The sequence below is a fragment of the Schistocerca serialis genome, chromosome 9 (genome assembly GCF_023864345.2).
Source record: "Schistocerca serialis cubense isolate TAMUIC-IGC-003099 chromosome 9, iqSchSeri2.2, whole genome shotgun sequence".
Taxonomy (NCBI): domain Eukaryota; kingdom Metazoa; phylum Arthropoda; class Insecta; order Orthoptera; family Acrididae; genus Schistocerca; species Schistocerca serialis.
The window spans coordinates 252,555,812-252,576,114 of record NC_064646.1 but is presented as its reverse complement, the minus strand read 5'-3'; positions in this window follow the sequence as shown (position 1 = coordinate 252,576,114).

Sequence of the window (20,303 nt, the reverse complement as noted above, 5' to 3'; positions counted from 1 at the left end):
CACTGCGGGTTTTGTGGGGCCGGGTGTTGGTCGCACTCATGAACATGGCTTGCTAAAAGCTAAAGCTACTTCGGCAGGACGCGCGGTATTTGGGGTGTCCTCTGCTATTGAAGTTGCAGGCAGTTTATGTCCATTGCGGTGCCGAGTTGGAGTCCGGTGTGACCTTTGCAAATACTGGACGCGGTGGCGTCTGCTGGATGATACCCATGGGTTTCCGACTACGAGTAATCTTCGTTACATCCTTCTCTTAGCGCTCTCTAAGCAAGCGTTTGTCAATGGGCGCTGGATTTTACGAGAAATCGCGTTAGTGTATGTAGGCTTGTGGCTGTCACTGTCCCAAAATGATTTTACAATCTAGGAGTACAGAATGCGGATGTAATTTTTCCGACTTACGAATTGCACTTAATAGTCAGTGAAAACAGTTGAATCTAGTTATCTTATTTTTGAGGCATGCCTATAGTTATCTGTTGGCTAGCATCACGAGCTAGTGCTGTTTATTAAATTATGCCCATCTACAAAGAAAACTAAGAAAGAATTTCTGCATTTGTAGTATGTTAATTTTTACTAAGTAACTGACGAGTTGTCTATGTGTTACGGGATAGGTGACTGTATCTCTTGTTAACTGTGATCTTGTTAAAGATGCCTGACCATAATGACTGAAAATTATGATGAAGGTTTCTAGTACTATGGTAGCTGCAACCGCCGTCCTGTGTTTGTAGAGAAGGAGGAATTATTGTTACTGCCGTCGCCTCTGCCACCACCTCTATCATGGTAAATTTGAACCACTTTTGTCAGACATTTTGGCTACTTCGAAAGCAATGGCGTTTTGATAATTACTGGCAATAGCCAATGGTTTATATTTGTGACAATCATTTGACCAAATGTTTTGCTGTGTGTAATGTATATGTATATTTCTTCTTACTTCATTTAATGCCGGCCGCGGTGGTCTCGCGGTTCTAGGCGCGCAGACCGGAACCGCGCGACTGCTATGGTCGCAGGTTCGAATCCTGCCTCGGGCATGGATGTGTGTGATGTCCGTAGGTTAGTTAGGTTTAAGTCGTTCTAAGTTCTAGGGGACTGATGACCACAGCTGTTAAGTCCCATAGAGCCATTTGAACCATTTTTCATTTAATAATCTTTACAAAAGGAAGTGATTTTATAGTGTTGCCCTTGCGTTTGCCATCAGCTGGTTATTGAAATTTAGTCTTTTCAATCAATGTTATTCTTGCCCATTTGCCTTTTAAAAATAATTTCATTAGTGTTTTCAGAGACGTTAATATATTCATTATGGCTCAATACCTTTCCACTCAATACCAGCTCCGTACTGCATTTCACTTTCAACCACCTAGTTTCCAAACTTACTTTCTTTGGCTACCAGTTTCGGCGATTTATTTCGCCATCTGCAGATGATGATTGAAGTGATCGCTATAGCAAGTAGATATCTACAGATCCCCGAATTCGAAAGCTGGACCCTGTCTTGACCACAACCGAGGTGGAATCTTTCTACACGTCGCTCAGGGGCCTGAAGATGGCCTTGTAAATGGCCGAAACAGGTAGCCAAATAAAATAAGTTTGGATATTAGATAGCTGATTTGTCATCCTGTATCGAAAAGCCGAGTCTTGCAACCATCTCTGAAAAGATGGACGAACAGAGACAATAGGTCTGAGTTGGGTTTGTATTGATAGACCAGTGCTTACATAGCAGCGCTTGAACTGAAAGGGTACACTGAGGCCTTGGGGTGCCGCTCTTCTGTTACAATTGTTACTGAATCAAAAATGCACGGCGTGGCCGTGGTGTGGAATTGTGTTCTAGAGATAAGCTTTGTAAATCTCTCACCGGTTATGACTGTTTGTATGTAAGCTTGTTGGGTTAATGTAGATTGTGTTACTCAAATGTGTTCTCTGTCTGGTGAGTGGTTACGGTGTTGGTTGTAGTGGTCGTTGGTATACTTCCTGCTAAGCTAGCGTCGTTCTGCAGTATCTGTCCTTGATTCCTTGACCAAAGGCGTATTTCTTAAGAATGATTCTTCCATTTGATTGAGAGCGTCATTCATTTGTAAGGAAGCGACCATCCAGATATGGCATGTAGTAATAACATGAAAAGGTCTTGATCTTTAAAAACATTACGTACAATGTATTTCCAGTAATCATCATCAGATAACTGTGGCAAAATATCCACAAAACACAAAGTAGAAAAGTTTACATTTAAATATTACACCTCCAATGACACATCAAGAATGGAAGTACGTACTGCGTACGAGTACTTACAGTTTGCTTAGGAAACCTCATTCACGTGAGCAATATAAGAAAATCATGCAATCTCATGTGCAGTTGCCGTCATGTGTATTTTCAGAATATGTTATTTTGAGACGTCGCATGCCAGGCTGAAGGAAGTAGACTCGAGGGCCGTATTATTTCAGTTTGGCGCCAGATGGCGTTGATCTCAAAGATGGAGATAAACCAAGACGTCGATTTTGTAATACACAAAATAACAAATATTCCTTGCCACATTACATCTAATTTTTTGTACAATAAGCATCTTATCGCCAACGAAAAAATAAAACATTGAATACTTTATGAGTCAAAACCTGTCATGGGACATAGTGTAAGATCGTACCTCACTCTAGGCACAACAATGTCTAGATATTCCATCGAGAGAGAGAGAGACCGAGAGCGAGCAATGTAAACGCCATCGCTCTAAACGCCAACATTGTAAAGGAAGACATTACAATTTTTTATTACTATTTTCCAAACAAAACGAGCAAACTTCAACCTACTGAGACCACACATGGAACATTATCACAAAATAGTAAATTTTCCAACCGTTTCATGGTGGATCGATAGAATAGTATGTACTCATTTAACGCATGTAAGCACCATAGTATGTTGGCAGTGTCCCTTCTGAAACTTTTATCATTTTGTTACTGCGCTGCGAGGGTGTACTTTTTTCAAAAATTATTGAGTCATTCGATGGTACTTGAAATGGAGACTTACCGCAACTGTTGACTTGTTTCTTTGTACACACTTTGGCGTTGTAATTTTTTGTTAAGAAAACAATACTTTTGGTCAGGAACCCCAGCCAAAAGCCACACTGGCTGCACTATACTTCATGAGGATTCTTCCAATGATCTGCCTGGTGTTTGTCTTCCCTGTGTTTAGATCTACGTGGCCATTCCACTTTAGATCCCTCTGTACGCATATTCCGAGATATTTATTGTATGTTATTGTTTGTATCTGAACGGCAGTCGCGTAATTGACAATGTAATATTCTTATGTATGCACAGTATGTCGCATTTGCTTATGTTGAGGGTGAGCTGCCACTGCCTGTCGATCTTCGCCAGCTCTTTCTGCACTTTATTAGAATTTTACAGCGCCGTAACTTTTCTAAATACTATAGAATCATCTAAAGTACTAGCAGCTTCAAATAGCTCCCGTCTTTATCTACTAGGTCATTTAACTATACTTCACTTAAAGGGGTTTGATGATTTCCGTGCCGGCCGAAGTGGCCGTGCGGTTAAAGGCGCTGCAGTCTGGAACCGCAAGACCGCTACGGTCGCAGGTTTGAATCCTGCCTCGGGCATGGATGTTTGTGATGTCCTTAGGTTAGTTAGGTTTAACTAGTTCTAAGTTCTCGGGGACTAATGACATCAGCAGTTGAGTCCCATAGTGCTCAGAGCCATTTGAACCATGATTTTCGTCCGTTAAGAGTTACTGGTTGTTTGGGAATGAACGCTTCAGTCAAGTTAGATACTTGGTTTGCTATTTCATACCCTCATGTCCATTAGCTAACAGTGACGGTTTGTTCGAAAGTTTTCCGGAAGTCAATGGACAAGACATCAATGTAGTCTTTTTAGTCTCGTTGACGAACAGGGCGAGCTGACCTTTCACACCAGCAGTATTCCCAGAAGCAACTTTTCTATTCATATTTGCGGCTCCAGAAAGCTCATAGTACGTGAGCATATAATGTGTCTTAAACTTCTGCAACTGATTGGAGTCGGTAACATACGTGTATAGTTCTTCTGTTCCAAGACCCTTCTTCGAAACTTGTGGATCTATCCAGTCATTTGGTACGGTTTGTCGGCTGCTAGGAGAGATGCAGGCTCTTTTGCCTAATGTAGAATCCTTTACGTAGCTCCATCTGTTACGGGCACCACCGTTCGATGCCATTATGGTCTATCATTGCCCAGACAAATGACTAATGCATTTGATAACTTAAGGGGCTCCGGAACGCCCTATACTTGCAATGTTAAAATAACGCTTATAAATTACATCTTTCCTCACAAAGTATTTGAGGTAGGAAGTTGAACTTTTTAGAGATTATTTATTGGAATATGGGCTACAACTTAACACAGGGATTTTACAAAATTTTAGTTCAGTTATTAAAGATGATTTTTTTTTCAATTGTAATGAAAATTCACAACATTTTTTTGCAATTTTTTTATTTATATATTCAAAAATATACAGTTTTTGGGAAAAAGGCTGTGTTAAATTATTCAGAAGGTACTGTGTAACATTTACTGAAAGTTTGAAACAAATATGTTTGGAAGATACTTAGAAAACATGTAATTAGTATGAGAAAATAAAAGTTTTGGGAATCGAGCGACAAAGATTGGATTAACTTTTTAGTGCATTCAAGGTCCATAGGATGGATTATCTTCATCCTCTGCAAACTCCTCCTCCAGCTTCCTCTTGTTCCTCCTCCTGTTTACTCTTGCTTGTATTTCTCGACTCTTTACAGCCCTGTCTGCAGCCCGAAGGCGTTCCTTGTCTAAAGCAAGCATCGCTCGTTCTTGTGTTCATAGATTTTGCTACCATTTTCTTCAGTTGCAGTTACTGCAACACTGTTCCAAAAGGTGGTCATGTATGAACACTTATCACATTTCACTTGTATTTCACTAGCAAGTCCTACGTGCTTTATTATAGAGAGTTCCAGACCAACTTCACTACTATGAATACATCTTACACAGTTTGAAAAAATTCCTTTGAGAACCGACATATCAAATATTTCATTCACATCCGATTCGCCCATAAAACATTCATAGTTTTCACTCATTGAACCAAGCTTCTTCTGTGAAGTATTTTCCTTCCCACTTTGACTGCTATGGGCAGGTGTACTTGAGAGGTTAGTTTCACTCACTTGGTTATCGTCTTTATTGTTTACAGTAATAACACATACCTTTGGCTTTCCAACATTTCTCCTTTTCTTAAAAGCCTTCAGAGGATTTCTAATAACTTTACTTTTACTCATTATTATACTTCAACAAAACAGAGACTCAAGAAACAGAATTAATTACGAATATTTTCGAGATAACGACAGACTAAATAAACATGAAACAATCGACAATCACACCAGCGATATATATTGAACCATCACAGGCTAGCCACAACACATACTTTATCTCACATCACTAAAATGTACCTGATGAACACGGACGTTAATAATAACACCATTTGACAGCAGTTTAACAGCGCCACAGTGGGTCACGCCCATGTAGAACACATTTCAAAAAAAATTTAAACATAGTTGTAGTCTTCGGAATTGAATAAATTATATATCTATTAAAAGGTAATAGTCTGCAGATTCAGAAAACGCAAAAAAGTAAAAATTGAACTTTTCATGATTTTGAGCCTTTCCGGAGCCCCTTAATATAAGACGAAAACTTTTACATCTACATCTATACCCCGCAATCCAACTTACAATGTCTATCGACGTGTTCTTTGTGGTTATTTCGCGAGACTACAAGTATGTAAGAAGAATTAATATGTTGCCCAACTCTTCCCAGAATGAATCTCTCGGAATTTCAAATGTAAATCTCTCCGTGCTGCGCAACGCTTCTCTTGTAGCGTCTGCTAGTGGAGTTTGCTCAGTATCTATGTAATATTCTCGCGCCTATTAAATAATCCTAAAATGAATTGCGCCACTCTGAGTTTAGTCTTCACCATTTCTTCTATTAATCCAACCTGGTGACGGTCTCAGATTGGTGACCAATAACAGTATTCAAGAATGTACCGAAGATATCTTTTTTAGGCCAATGGATCTCAACTTGCCATCATCACTTTATGTAGTCATTCGATTTTAGTTCGCTCCGGAGATTTTATTAGGTATCTTACGACTGATGATATTTCCAGAGATTTGTCATCAGTACCGTAACCGCACATTAATTTCTTTGTCTGTTTGTATGCACCAGGTAACATTAATTTACGTCCAGGATCAACTGTCAGTCCATGCACCAACTGTGGTGTCACCGCCAGACACCACACTTGCTAGGTGGTAGCTTTAAATCGGCCGCGGCCCATTTAGTACATGTCGGACCCGCGTGTCGCCACTGTGTGATCGCAGACCGAGCGCCACCACAAGGCAGGTCTAGAGATACGGACTAGCACTCGCCCCAGTTGTACGGACGACTTTGCTAGCGACTACACGGACGAAGCATCGCTCATTAGCCGAGCAGATCGTTAGAATAGCCTTCAGCTAAGTCAAAGTCTACGACCTAGCAAGGCGCCATTAGCCTTACATAGCAATTGATAGTTTGATAGTTATCGTATGAAATGTCTCATCAAGAACACTGTATACAAATGGTGGATTAAAGTTACGTATTCCAGTAGCCACGTACTCTTCTTTATAGCAATTTATGAAGTATCCTGTTTCAGACCATCAAGTCCGCCTGCTTGCTTAATGGCCGCCTTCCTTAAATAATGTGCGTAGTGTTGGCAATCTGTCAACACTACACCAAGCATCAATCCTCTGCACGTCATCCTGCAGCTCACTGCCGTCCTCTGGCATTGCTGTCTTTTTATAGACAATTTCCATCATTTACGAACATCCTCATGGACCTTTTATGTCTATCGATTTGTTAAGAGCGCCGTATTAGTATTTTTTGCAGATCGGTAGGTTAATGCGAATTACGCTCCTGGAAATTGAAATAAGAACACCGTGAATTCATTGTCCCAGGAAGGGGAAACTTTATTGACACATTCCTGGGGTCAGATACATCACATGATCACACTGACAGAACCACAGGCACATAGACACAGGCAACAGAGCATGCACAATGTCGGCACTAGTACAGTGTATATCCACCTTTCGCAGCAATGCAGGCTGCTATTCTCCCATGGAGACGTTCGTAGAGATGCTGGATGTAGTCCTGTGGAACGGCTTGCCATGCCATTTCCACCTGGCGCCTCAGTTGGACCAGCGTTCGTGCTGGACGTGCAGACCGCGTGAGACGCCGCTTCATCCAGCCCAAACATGCTCAATGGGGGACAGATCCGGAGATCTTGCTGGCCAGGGTAGTTGACTTACACCTTCTAGAGCACGTTGGGTGGCACGGGATACATGCGGACGTGCATTGTCCTGTTGGAACAGCAAGTTCCCTTGCCGGTCTAGGAATGGTAGAACGATGGGTTCGATGACGGTTTGGATGTACCGTGCACTATTCAGTGTCCCCTCGACGATCACCAGTGGTGTACGGCCAGTGTAGGAGATCGCTCCCCACACCATGATGCCGGGTGTTGGCCCTGTGTGCCTCGGTCGTATGCAGTCCTGATTGTGGCGCTCACCTGCACGGCGCCAAACACGCATACGACCATCATTGGCACCAAGGCAGAAGCGACTCTCATCGCTGAAGACGACACGTCTCCATTCGTCCCTCCATTCACGCCTGTCGCGACACCACTGGAGGCAGGCTGCACGATGTTGGGGCGTGAGCGGAAGACGGCCTAACGGTGTGCGGGACTGTAGCCCAGCTTCATGGAGACGGTTGCGAATGGTCCTCGCCGATACCCCAGGAGCAACAGTGTCCCAAATTTGCTGGGAAGTGACGGTGCGGTCCCCTACGGCACTGCGTAGGATCCTACGGTCTTGGCGTGCATCCGTGCGTCGCTGCGGTCCGGTCCCAGGTCGACGGGCACGTGCACCTTCCGCCGACCACTGGCGACAACATCGATGTACTGTGGAGACCTCACGCCCCACGTGTTGAGCAATTCGGCGGTACGTCCACCCGGCCTCCCGCATGCCCACTATACGCCCTCGCTCAGAGTCCGTCAACTCCACATACGGTTTACGTCCACGCTGTCGCGGCATGCTACCAGTGTTAAAGACTGCGATGGAGCTCCGTATGCCACGGCAAACTGGCTGACACTGACGGCGGCGGTGCACAAATGCTGCGCAGCTAGCGCCATTCGACGGCCAACACCGCGGTTCCTGGTGTGTCCGCTGTGCCGTGCGTGTGATCATTGCTTGTACAGCCCTCTCGCAGTGTCCGGAGCACGTATGGTGGGTCTGACACACCAGTGTCAATGTGTTCTTTTTTCCATTTCCAGGAGTGTATTTTTGATGTCATTGTGGAAAACCATTAGTCGTAGTTAATATTTCAGTGAAAAGAAGTCCAGATCGGGACGATTTTTATTATGTTTTTAGCTTTGGTATCCGGTCCAGGCACGTAAGTGCACTCTCAAGCCAAACGCTTCTCATCACTTGAGACGCCAGTCCTTGGAGCCTCTGCGTAGTATCGACATGTACCTGTCACGAGTTACAGTTCGTAACTGTAACATAAAAAAAAATATTTTTTATCGTGACGTTAACTACTGAGTACCCAGCATAGCCCTGGTATGTATTTATTCCAATCATATATTACTCCATCTCCCCCTTCCACTTCTCTCTGTGTATATGTCCCCTCATTTCTCCGCCCATCTGCTCCACCTCTCTCTCTCTCTGTCAGTCTCCTCTTCCCTCCTCTCTTTATCGATCTTCTCATCCAGCCTCTTCCCATCCATCTGATCGGTCCTTTCCCTCCCTGTCACACTCCTCCTCCAACCTATCCGTGTCCATCTCCTCCTTCCTTCTGCTTGTCTCTCCATCTCCACCTGCCCGTTCTCTCTCTATGTCATCACTTCCATGGGGCTTCTGGTTATTCCCCCCCCCCCCCCCCCCCCCAAACGGACAGTATTCCAAAGGATGAAGAGGAGCTATTTACGCCTAGATACACGTAAAATGTATTTCACATATATTTAACATATATCACACGTATTTCACTTGTACCTCTAGTGAGTTTCATCATATACTTTATTTTTGAACCAGTTCAATGCTTACATCCCAAATTATACATTGCATAATGATGTAACCTTGCAGATACAATAAGTGGTTTCTTGCTAGTAGAATTAGTATTGAAGAAGTAGTACATTAAAATGTCATGTCTCATACGCTAGTCTTACTGCATAAACAGCGGAACTGTAATTAACGACAAAGTTACTCCCCTTAATCAATTTTTGGGGGCTGTCAGCGACAAAAAATTTCGTAAACGTTTGAAATGACGTGTAAAGTTGGTTGCAAGTCTTACTCTGAAGCAATGGATGAGTATAAATTGGCTGTTTGCACGTCGGGAACTACGGTTCTTTTCAACCCCCACCCCAATCTCTTACCCTTTGAGAGAAAGGTAATTCTTACACGCATAGTAGCTTTTTCCTGACAGTACGTTAAACGTGTACCAAGTTTGGTTGAAATCGATGCAGTGATATCAAACATACACATGCATGTACCCAGTTTTATAACAGGAATGGATACATGCATGTTCATTTCTTTTTTTATTTACTTATTTTAGTCACCAGGTCATCAGTCTTCTAACAGGTTTGATGCGGCTAACCACGAATACCTCTTCTGTGCCAACCTCTCCTTCTCAGAATAGCACTAGCAACCACCCTCCCTCCTCCCCCCCCCCCCCCCCCCCCCGCCACTTTCGTTGGATGTATTGCAATCCCTGTCGCCCTATACAATTTATACCGTCTACAGCTCCCTCTAATACTGTGGAGGTTATTCGCTGAACTCTTAACAGATCCTTTCCATACATTCCTTTCGTTGCTGATTCTCCGGAGAATCTCTCCGTTTATTATTTACCAGAGTCCAAGTAATCTTGAATATTCTTCGGTAACATCACACACAAATGCCTCGAGTCTCGTCCGTTCTGGTTTTCCCACAGTTTATGTTTCGTTAACATACAACAGAGTACTCCAGAGGTACAATCTCAGAAATTTCTTCCTCGAACTGAAGCTTATATTTGATACTGGTAGACTCCTGCTGGTCAGGAATGCCGTTTTTGCCATTGCTAGTCAGCTTTTTTTTTTTTTTTTTTTTTTTTTTGCCTACGCGCTCCATCTATTATGGATATTTTGCTGCCTAGGTAGCAGACTTCCTCAACATCATCTACTTCGTGATCTCCAATCCTGTTGTTAAGTTTCTCGCTGCTCTCATCTCTGCTACTTCTCATTACTTTCGTCTTTTTTTCGATTTACTCTCAATCCATACTCATTACATTGTTTATTCCGTTCAACAGGTCCTTTAATTCTTCTTCACTTTCACAAAAGATAAACCAAAACAGTAATAAAAGACGACGAGTGCTTGCCACAGGCGCGCCTCTCCTCGATGGGCGCGGCGGAAGCTGTTGGAAGTGTCGCCACCTGGCGGGCAGAGGGCAGGGCGGCGGCCGCCTTTGTCGCCACGCAGCTTTCCCGGCTGTCCGGGAGCCTCCCATGCGGGCGGTTCCCGCGCGAGCCACCCGCCCGGGAGAAAGCGACCGCAGGCAGCAGCCAGGCGCGCCGCCCGCAAGGTCACCGGGGCCAGGCCAGCCCCGGCCGCGTCAGACCGCCGCTGCTGCTCCTGCCAGCACATGCATCTGCTGCTTTCTCACACGCTATACGGAGCACGCTCGTAGGTATCCTCCTATCTGACTCAACTCTCCCCCGCGAAGCCCAATCCCAGTCGTCGTTTCGCACTTGCTTATGATCGGGATTTTCCGCCTCCGCGTGTCTGGCTGCTGTGTACAGGATCCGGGTTCGATTTTCGGACTGGCAGGGATTATTCCTTGGTGAAAGGATGCACTCAGGTTCGTGCGACGAACTGAGCACCTACTAGACTATTAGCGGCTTCAAGATCAAGAAAGCCGACAGCGGCGGGGAGAACAATATACTGGCCACATGCCCCTCCATACCACACCCAAATGACGCTAGTGGCTGAGCATGCAATGGCGGTCGGTCGAATTCTCTTATTGCGGAGCCTTGCTTTATGGCATTGATATATCGGACACCAACCCTCTGACTACCAATATATTTCAAAAACATTAATGTGTGCTTATTTTAATAAATGTAGCCGGCCGTAGTGGCCGTGCGGTTAAAGGCGCTGCAGTCTGAAACCGCAAGACCGCTACGGTCGCAGGTTCGAATCCTGCCTCGGGCATGGATGTTTGTGATGTCCTTAGGTTAGTTAGGTTTAACTAGTTCTAAGTTCTAGGGGACTAATGACCTCAGAAGTTGAGTCCCATAGTGCTCAGAGCCATTTGAACCATTTTTAATAAATGTCTTAGTCAGAAGTAAGCGTATGAAAAGGCTGAATGTCATTTTGAGAAGACAGAAGGAGCGATCTGTTTTATTAGGTAATAAAATTGTAAAGCCAAGATCGCATCAAAAATTCGTTATTTAAAACAACCGGTTTCGACAGAGTTTGCTGTCCTCTTCTGCTCTTAAAAATCTTTTTAAGGTACTAGCCGCAGGCACGGTAGCTCAGCGTGTTCGGTCAGAGAGCTGGTTGGCCTCTGTAATAAAAAAAACTGATTGACAGTTTCAACAACGAACTTGAATGGATGTAGTGTGACGTCCGCAACGACCAAACACAACGATAAAGAAAAAAAAAATATGGTAGAGCACTTGCCCGCGAAAGGCAAAGGTCCCGAATTCGAATCTCGGTCCGGTACACAGTTCTAATCTGCCAGGAAGTTTCATATCAGCGCAGACTCCGCTGCAGAGTGAAAATCTCATTCTGGAATCTTTCTGTTGTTTCATTTTAAGTTGGACCTCATGAAAACTTGGCGTGAGGTCCAGCTTAAATTAAGCAAAAAGATTTTTACGACGTGAAGAGGACAGCAAAGTCTGTGGAAATAAATAAATATCTAAGCGAACTTGACTTTAGAAAGATTTTAGCTAACATGAAAGGAATATTTCCCACCCAATTGTTTTTCGAAGGGGTTGGGAACCCAGAGGTTTTCAGAAGACGAATGGACAAAAACTGCAAGACATATTGAAAACAGACACACATCAGTGGACAAAGCATCTTTCAAAGTCTGTATCTCAAACTACAGGTGCTCAATGTGGGTTCCGTTTGGGATGTGGCAAGCGTCAATTCGTGGGTGCACATCGTTCAATCGATGTGTCCAGGAAGGAAAGACGGCAGTCCGCTTTCGCGAATCTGCTAATTGCGTTGCCTGTCTGCAGGTGCGAAATAATTTCATGTGACAGTACTGTGACGAGGTTAATGATAAATCTTGAGGATAGCACAACCTACAGGTAAAGTCTGTAACTGTAACAATACTTCTAACAATAGTAGGCCTCGCTTTGCCATGGGATATTGATACACAGCGACAACATGCAACAAATTCCAATTGGTTCTCAGATAATCTATCGTAGGACGCATACGCGGAGTATGTAGTCAAAGCGGTATGGTGCGCGTCCACTAGCAAGTAAACTTCCTCAACTTGTTTCTTGTGGCAGTTTCGTCAACTAGCACAAGTAGCTTTTGCAATATAGTAGAAACAGTTTCTTGCAGGCTGGTGCAAGTACTTGCCGAACTTGGTAGTTGCTCGAAGTTTTTCCAGTACTTCTTGAAGTTTTGCGTAGGAAAATATTTGTTGGTTGAAATACGAGGCTGCAGGTCACATGGACCCGTTGCAGTGAAGACTCGGTCCTCAGACAAAGACTGCTAATAAGGTCGGGTTGCCGATATGCTCACCACTGAACTGCTCAACGAATGATGGGGTGACTGGCTGTTGGTGCGCAACTGGCCGAAGTTAGCTTACCCTTGCACGGAGATGTGCAGAGAATCACGACTGGCGCGCCGCAGAGACCACGACTGTCCTCTTTGCCGGCTCTCTATCAATTTGTGGAGCATTCAGCGTACCTCGGCCGAATTGCTCAGACCCTCCTCTAAGACGGACATCCACAGAACGCCTCAGAAATCTCTCCTCTGCTCGCTTTTCGAAACCAAGTCCTCTTGAAATCGCCTAAAATTGGCCCCTCCAATTGGCAAGTTGGCCAAGCAAATTGGGCTAACACTGCGCCAGAACTCCTGCCTAGATACGGCGCAGCGGTATTGCGCCACTGAGAAAGTTTGCTGCCAAAATCAATGCTCCCCCCGCAAAATTCGGCTCCAGGAAAACGCGTGTTCATTACATTCCTGTGGCGGATAATACTCTCCTTCCCAAAGAAAATTACAAAGCTCAATCGTGCGTACACCCGAGATTGAACTATGCATTCGGAATGCAGGCCACTAGCTATTGTCCTCCTGAATACCGGTCGCCCTCATGGGCTGACTTCATGGTGAGATGCCTCAGCCTGCGTTCGGAAGCAAAGCAGTCACGCTTTTGTAGAAGCTCGAATGGTTTCCTGGAAGAGTCTACAGCTATTTATTTCACTTCTGCCACCCCGGCCACATCTCACTGCATTCCTCACCGACACAGAAACAATCTGCTGCAGCTACTATTACTGCTAGCAGAAAAATTATTCTGTCATTCCCTGTCATACCTATGATTACTTGTCCTAAGGCCACACTATATAACTGAGATAGCAGCAATGCCTCTACAAGGACTATGTAATTAACAAGTGATGAAAGATGGTATGCTCAAAGGTTCTCTCCCATTTGCGGAAATATTTTTCGCTTAGGAAGTGTCACACTTATATTGCAGTAGTGTGACACGGAACAGGGAAAAAATTACGTTGCTTGAAACTATTATTGTTTGTTTCAGTTAAAAGGAGAAAACCTGTGGAATGCTTTGTCAATCATCTGAGTCTAATAACATCTAAATATCACCAAACACAGATACATATACAGTGTGTTTGAAAAAGAACTCCCTAGTTTCAATGTGTCCAAGAATCTGTACACATACAGCATTCTAGTTTATGGTGTTTGATTCATCAACTCTCCAAGTTGGGCTCCCTTGCAGTTGGCAGGTGTGCTTGACGGTGAGACGGCAACAGGGCTGTCTTTTTCCTCAGTCTTCGTGTGTGTGCAGTGCAGTGCAGAGCAACTCAGCAACAATGTGTACTCCGCAACAGAGAGTGCAGGATGTTATTTGGCTTGTGAAAACTGAGTCAGTTATAACAGTGCAACGTAATTTTAGATTTCAGGATGGTGATGAATCACCTACAGCAAAAACTATCTGCCATTGGGTAAGGCCTTTCAAAGAAACCGGTAGCGTTTTAAAAGCAAAATCACCAGGTAGACCGAGAACTTCTGAAGATGTTGTTGAACAGATCCGTGTTTCGTGTGTTCTGAGGCCGAAAAAGTCATTGGCCAGACGTCGTCTACAATTATGAGTGCCTAAAGTATGATGCTGTGCATAAAAGACTCAAGTTGTGCGCCAAAAATTTGCCACTGTTACATGAAATAAAATGTAATGTTGTTTGTTGTTGTGGTCTTCAGCCCTGAAAGTGGTTTGATGCAGCTCTCCATGCTACTCTATCCCGTGCTTCTTCATCTCCCAGAACCTACTGCAGCCTACATCCTTCTGAATCTGCTTAGTGTATTCATCTCTTGGTCTCCCTCTACGATTTTTACCCTCCATGCTGCCTTCTAGTACTAAATTGGTGATCCCTTGATGCCTCAGAACATGTCCTACCAACCGATCCCTTCTTCTAGTGAAGTTGTGCCACAAACTTCTCTTCTCCCCAGTATCTCCTCATTAGTTATGTGATCTACCCATCTAATCTTCTGCATTCTTCTGTAGCATCACATTTCGAAAGCTTCTATTCTCTTCTTGTCTAAACTATTTATCGTCCACGTTTCACTTCCATACATGGCTACACTCCATACAAATACTTTCAGAAACGACTTCCTGACACTTAAATCAATACTCGATGTTAACAAATTTCTCTTCTTCAAAAACGCTTTCCTTGCCATTGCCAGTCTACATTTTATATCCTCTCTACTTCGACCATCATCAGTTATTTTGCTCCCCAAATAGCATAACTCCATTACTACTTTAAGTGTCTCATTTCCTAATCTAATTCCCTCATCATCACCCGGCTTAATTCGGCTACATTCCATTATCCTTGTTTTGTTTTTGTTGATGTTCATCTTATACCCTGCTTTCATGACACTGTCCATTCCGTTCAACTGCTCTTCCAAGTCCTGTGCTGTCTCTGATAGAATTACAATGTCATCGGCGAACCTCAAAGTTTTTATTTCTTCTCCATGGATTTTAATACCGACTCCGAACTTTTCTTTTGTTTCCTTTACTGCTTACTCAACATTCAGATTGAATAGCATCGGGGAGAGGCTACAACCCTATCTCATCCCCTTCCCATCCACTGCTTCCCTTTCATGTCCCTCGACTCTTATAACTGTCATCTGGTATCTGTACAAATTGTAAATAACCTTTCGCTCCCTGTACTTTACCGCTGCCACCTTCAGAATTTGAAAGAGGGTATTCCAGTCAACATTGTCAAAAGCTTTCTATAAGTCTACAAATGCTAGAAACGTGGTTTGCCTTTCCTTAATCTTTCTTCTAAGATAAGTCGTAGAGTCAGTATTTCCTCACGTGTTCCAACTTTTCTACGGAATCCAAAGTGACCTTCCCCGAGGTCGGCTTCTACCAGTTTTTCCATTCGTCTGTAAGGAATTCGCGTTAGTATTTTGCAGCTGTGACTTATTAAACTGATAGTTCGGTAATTTTCACATCTGTCAACACCTGCTTTCTTTGGGATTGGAATTATTACATTCTTCTTGAAGTCTGAGGGAATTTAGCCTATCTCATACATCTTGCTCACCAGATGGTAGAGTTTTGTCAGGACTGCCTCTCCCAAGGCTATCAGTAGTTCTAATGGAATGTTGTCTACTCCCTGGGTCTTGTTTCGACTTAGGTCTTTCAGTGCTCAGTCAAACTCTTCACGCAGTATCATATCTCCCACTTCATATTCATCTACATCCTCTTCCATTTCCATAACATTGTCCTCAAAGACGTCGCCCCTGTATAGACCATCTATATACTCTTTCCACCTTTCTGCTTTCCCTTCTTTGCTTAGAACTGGATTTCCATCTGAGCTCTTGATATTCATGCAAGTGGTTCTCTTTTCTCCAAAGGTCTCTTTAATTTTCCTGAAGGCAGTGTCTATCTTACCCCTCGTGAGATAAGCCTCTACATCCTTACATTTGCCTTCTAGCAGTCCCTGCTTAGCCGTTTTGCACTTCCTGTCGAACTCATTTTTGAGACGTTTGTATTCACTTTTGCCTGCTTCACTTACTGCATTTTTGTATTTTCTCCTTTCATCAATTAAATTCAGTATTTCTTCTGTTACCCAAAGATTTCTACTAGCCCTCGTCTTTTTACCTACTTGATCCTCTGCTGCCTTCACTACTTCATTCCCCAAAGCTACCCATTCTTCTTCTACTGTATTTCTTTCCCCCATTCCTGTCAATTGTTCCCTTATGCTCTCCCTGAAACTCTATACAACCTCTGGCTTAGTCAGCTTATCCAGGTCCCATCTCCTTAAATTCCCACCTTTTTGCAGTTTCTTCAGTTTTAATCTACAGTTCATAACCAATAGATTGTGGTCAGAGTCCACATCTGCCACTGGAAATGTCTTACAATTTAAAATCTGGTTCCTAAATCTCTGTCTTACCATTACATAATCTACCTGAAACCTTTTAGCATCTCTAGGGTTCTTCCATGTACACAACCTTCTTTCATGATTCTTGAACCGAGTGTTAGCTATGATTAATTTATACTCTGTGCAAAATTCTACCAGGCGGCATCCACTTTCATTTCTTAGCCCCAATCCATATTCAGCTACTACGTTTCCTTCTCTTCCTTTTCCTACTGTCGAATTCCAGTCACCCGTGACTATTAAATTTTCGTCTCCCTTCACTACCTGAATAATTTCTTTCATCTCATCATACATTTCATCAATTTCTTCATCATCTGCAGAGCTAGTTGGCATATAAACCCGTACTACTGTAGTAGGCGTGGGCTTCGTGTCTATCTTAGCCACAACAATGCGTTCACTATGCTGTTTGTAGTAGCTTACCCGCACTCCTATTTTTTATTCATTATTAAACCTACTCCTGCATTACCCCTATTTGATTTTGTATTTATAACCATGTATTCACCTGACCAAAAGTCTTGTTCCTCCGGCCACCGAACTTCACTAATTCCCACTATATCTAACTTTAACCTATCCAATTCCCTTTTCAAATTTTCTAACCTAGCTGCCCGATTAAGGGATCTGACATTCCACGCTCCGATCCGTAGAACGCCAGTTTTCTTTCTCCTGATAACGACGTCCTCCTGAGTAGTCCCCGCCCGGAGATCCGAATGGGGGACCATTTATCTCCGGAATATTTTACACAAGAGGACGCCATTATCATTTAATCATACAGTAAAGCTGCATGCCCTCGGGAAAAATTACGGCTGTAATTTCCCCTTGCTTTCAGCCGTTCGCAGTACCAGAACAGCAAGGTCGTTTTGGTTAGTGTTACAAGGCCAGATCAGTCAATCATCCAGACTGTTGCCCCTGGAACTACTGAAAAGGCTGCTGGCCCTCTTCAGGAACCACACGTTTGTCTGGCCCCTCAGCAGATACCCCCTTCCTTGTCGTTGCACTTACGTTACGGCTATCTGTGTCGTTGAGGCACGCAAGCCTCCCTACCAACGGCAAAGTCCATGCTTCTTGTGGGGGGAATGTAATGATAAAATCGAAATGTATCAGTTTTCTGTTGACTTTCTACACAGAATTGATGATGATTTCAATTTCTTCCTCTTTCCTGATGAGGCTACATTTCATGCACAGTGAAACAGTTAATCGTCGTATCTGCAGAATTTGGGGGCAGAGTATCTGCATGAAGTTATTCAGCATCAAAGTGATTCTCCCAAAGTCCACTCGGCTAATCCCGCGCGGCTTTACACAAAGACACTGTGGTAAATACATTCAACCAACAATCACACACATACAAATAATCTTGCAATAAAATAACGAAGAATAGGTTACAAAACAGCGCAAAGAGTAGTGTATGCTACATGTGAACATCGTCTGTCACTGTGTCGCATGTAAGAAGAAAAGCATAGAGGTGGCAGTTAAGGAATATGATTTACATAAGAGACAACGAGTTTACACTCTAATTAATACAGGCAATTCGAAAAAAGACACTCGGCAATTGCTGTCACATCAGTGCAGATAAATGTTACTGACTCAAGAGGTTTCCGTCATTCATTCACATAACAGTTTCTTTTTGTATCCCACTTACTTCCAGCTGTCACAGAAAGTTGCGTCTGGATGCGGTGCAAATCTCACGGGAAGAGGCAGGATTATCTGCGGCTCTACCACAGAATGTGATACATTCGTAATCGGTGCCGGACATCCTTTCATCAGTCATGGGAGTTGACTCTATGGGACCGTGTGGCTCTCAGCAGAGGTAAGACAGCAAGGCCGAAAATTTGCTAGACAGGACCGAGAGTTCAGCGTAAAAGACTCTTTGACAATGTTATGAGTGAGAGCTTCTTATTTGATGATGGCCTCATTGTTCTTGTCTGGGAGATTGACGTTACTTTCAACCGTCAGACGACAGTGAGAAGGAATGTGTCTCATACGAGGAGTTAGACAGTTGGTGACTGCAGTAGTTAATGAGGCGTCCATACCATTTGATAGATGATATTTCTGCCCAAAAAGAACATCACTGTGGCCAATAGTAAGGCGTTGTTGTCCCATCGAGGAAATGGACACTGTGGGAATTGTATTCCTAGCCCAGATCCGTGTAAGTCACAGACTGATCGAATAATCACTTGCATACACTCTTGGTGTAAGGATATAATGCTGTGTCTGTCTTCACCTCAGTCTGGCTGCTGTTGCTGCAGTGGGCCTTTAGTGGTCTACATTAGAGTGCAGCTTTGTCTCTGCTTCCCGCTCACTCTCGTGGTGAAAGGAGTGACGGTATCTCGCCACACTCGTACAAGCCTGTCCATCAGCCTTCGTGTGGTGAGCCGGTTAGCGCAAGGCTGCGGATGTCACTCAATAGGCCGGAAGGGTCGACCCGCGGTCGTCGGCCCTCCACGAGGGCACTCGCTGCAGAGGCCTCTGCGTGTCATCGCGCTCGCGCCCTGTCGGATGTCGCCAGTCTCTTGGGTGCCACCTGGACAAATCTTTTGGATGCCACAGAAGCGATCAATCTGTTACAATTCTTGTACACAACATAGATGATTACATATCTAGTACTGACAGCTAAATTCCTTGAGGGAGAATCAAATACTTATTCCTAGTTATACATCACATATGTGCCAGAAAGGATTCTTAACAAGCGAAGTGTCCAGGGGTCTAGGAGTGAACCTAAGCAATGTTGTTCGGACATGGATGAGATACAGAGAGACAGGAACTGACGACAGCCCTCGCTCAGGTGGCCCCAAGGGCTACTACTGCATTGGATGACGGCCACCTACGGATTATGGCTAGGAGGAACCCTGACAGCAACACCACCATGTTGAATAATGCTTTTCGTGCAGTCATGGGACGTAGTGTTACGACTCAAACTGTGCACAATAGGCTTCAGGATGCGTAACTTCACTCCCGACGTCCATGGCGAGGTCCATCTTTGCAACCACGACACAATGCAGCGCGGTACAGATTGGCCCAAGATCATGCTGAATGGACCGCTCAGGATTGGCACCACGTTCTCTTCACCCGAAGAGTAACGCATATGCCTTCAACCAGACTATGTCGGAGACGTATTTGGAGGCAACCTAGTCAGGCTGAACGCCTTAGACACTGTCCAGCGAGTGGAGCAAGGTGGAGGTTCCCTACTGTTTCGGGGTGGAATTTTGTGGGGCTGACGTACGCCACTGGTGGTCATGGAAGGCGCCATAACGGCTGTGCGATACGTGAATGCCATCCTCCGGCAGATAGTGCTACCATATTGGCGTGACATTCATCTTCGTGGACGACAATTCGCGCCCACATCGTGCACATCTTGTGAATGACTTGCTTCAGGACAACGACATCGCTCGACGAGATTGGTCAACATGTTCTCCAGACTTCAGCCTTATCGAACATGCCTGGGATAGATAGAGAAGTGCTGTTTATTGACGACGTGACCCAGAAACCACTCTGAGGGATCTACGCCGAATCGGTGTTGAGGAGTTGGAAAATCTGGACCAACAGTGCCTTGGTGAACTTGTGGATAGTATGCCAAGACGAGTACAGGCGTGCATCAATGCTAGATTACGTACTACTGGGTATTAGAGGTACCCAGTAGAGGTACTGGTGTGTACAGCAATCTC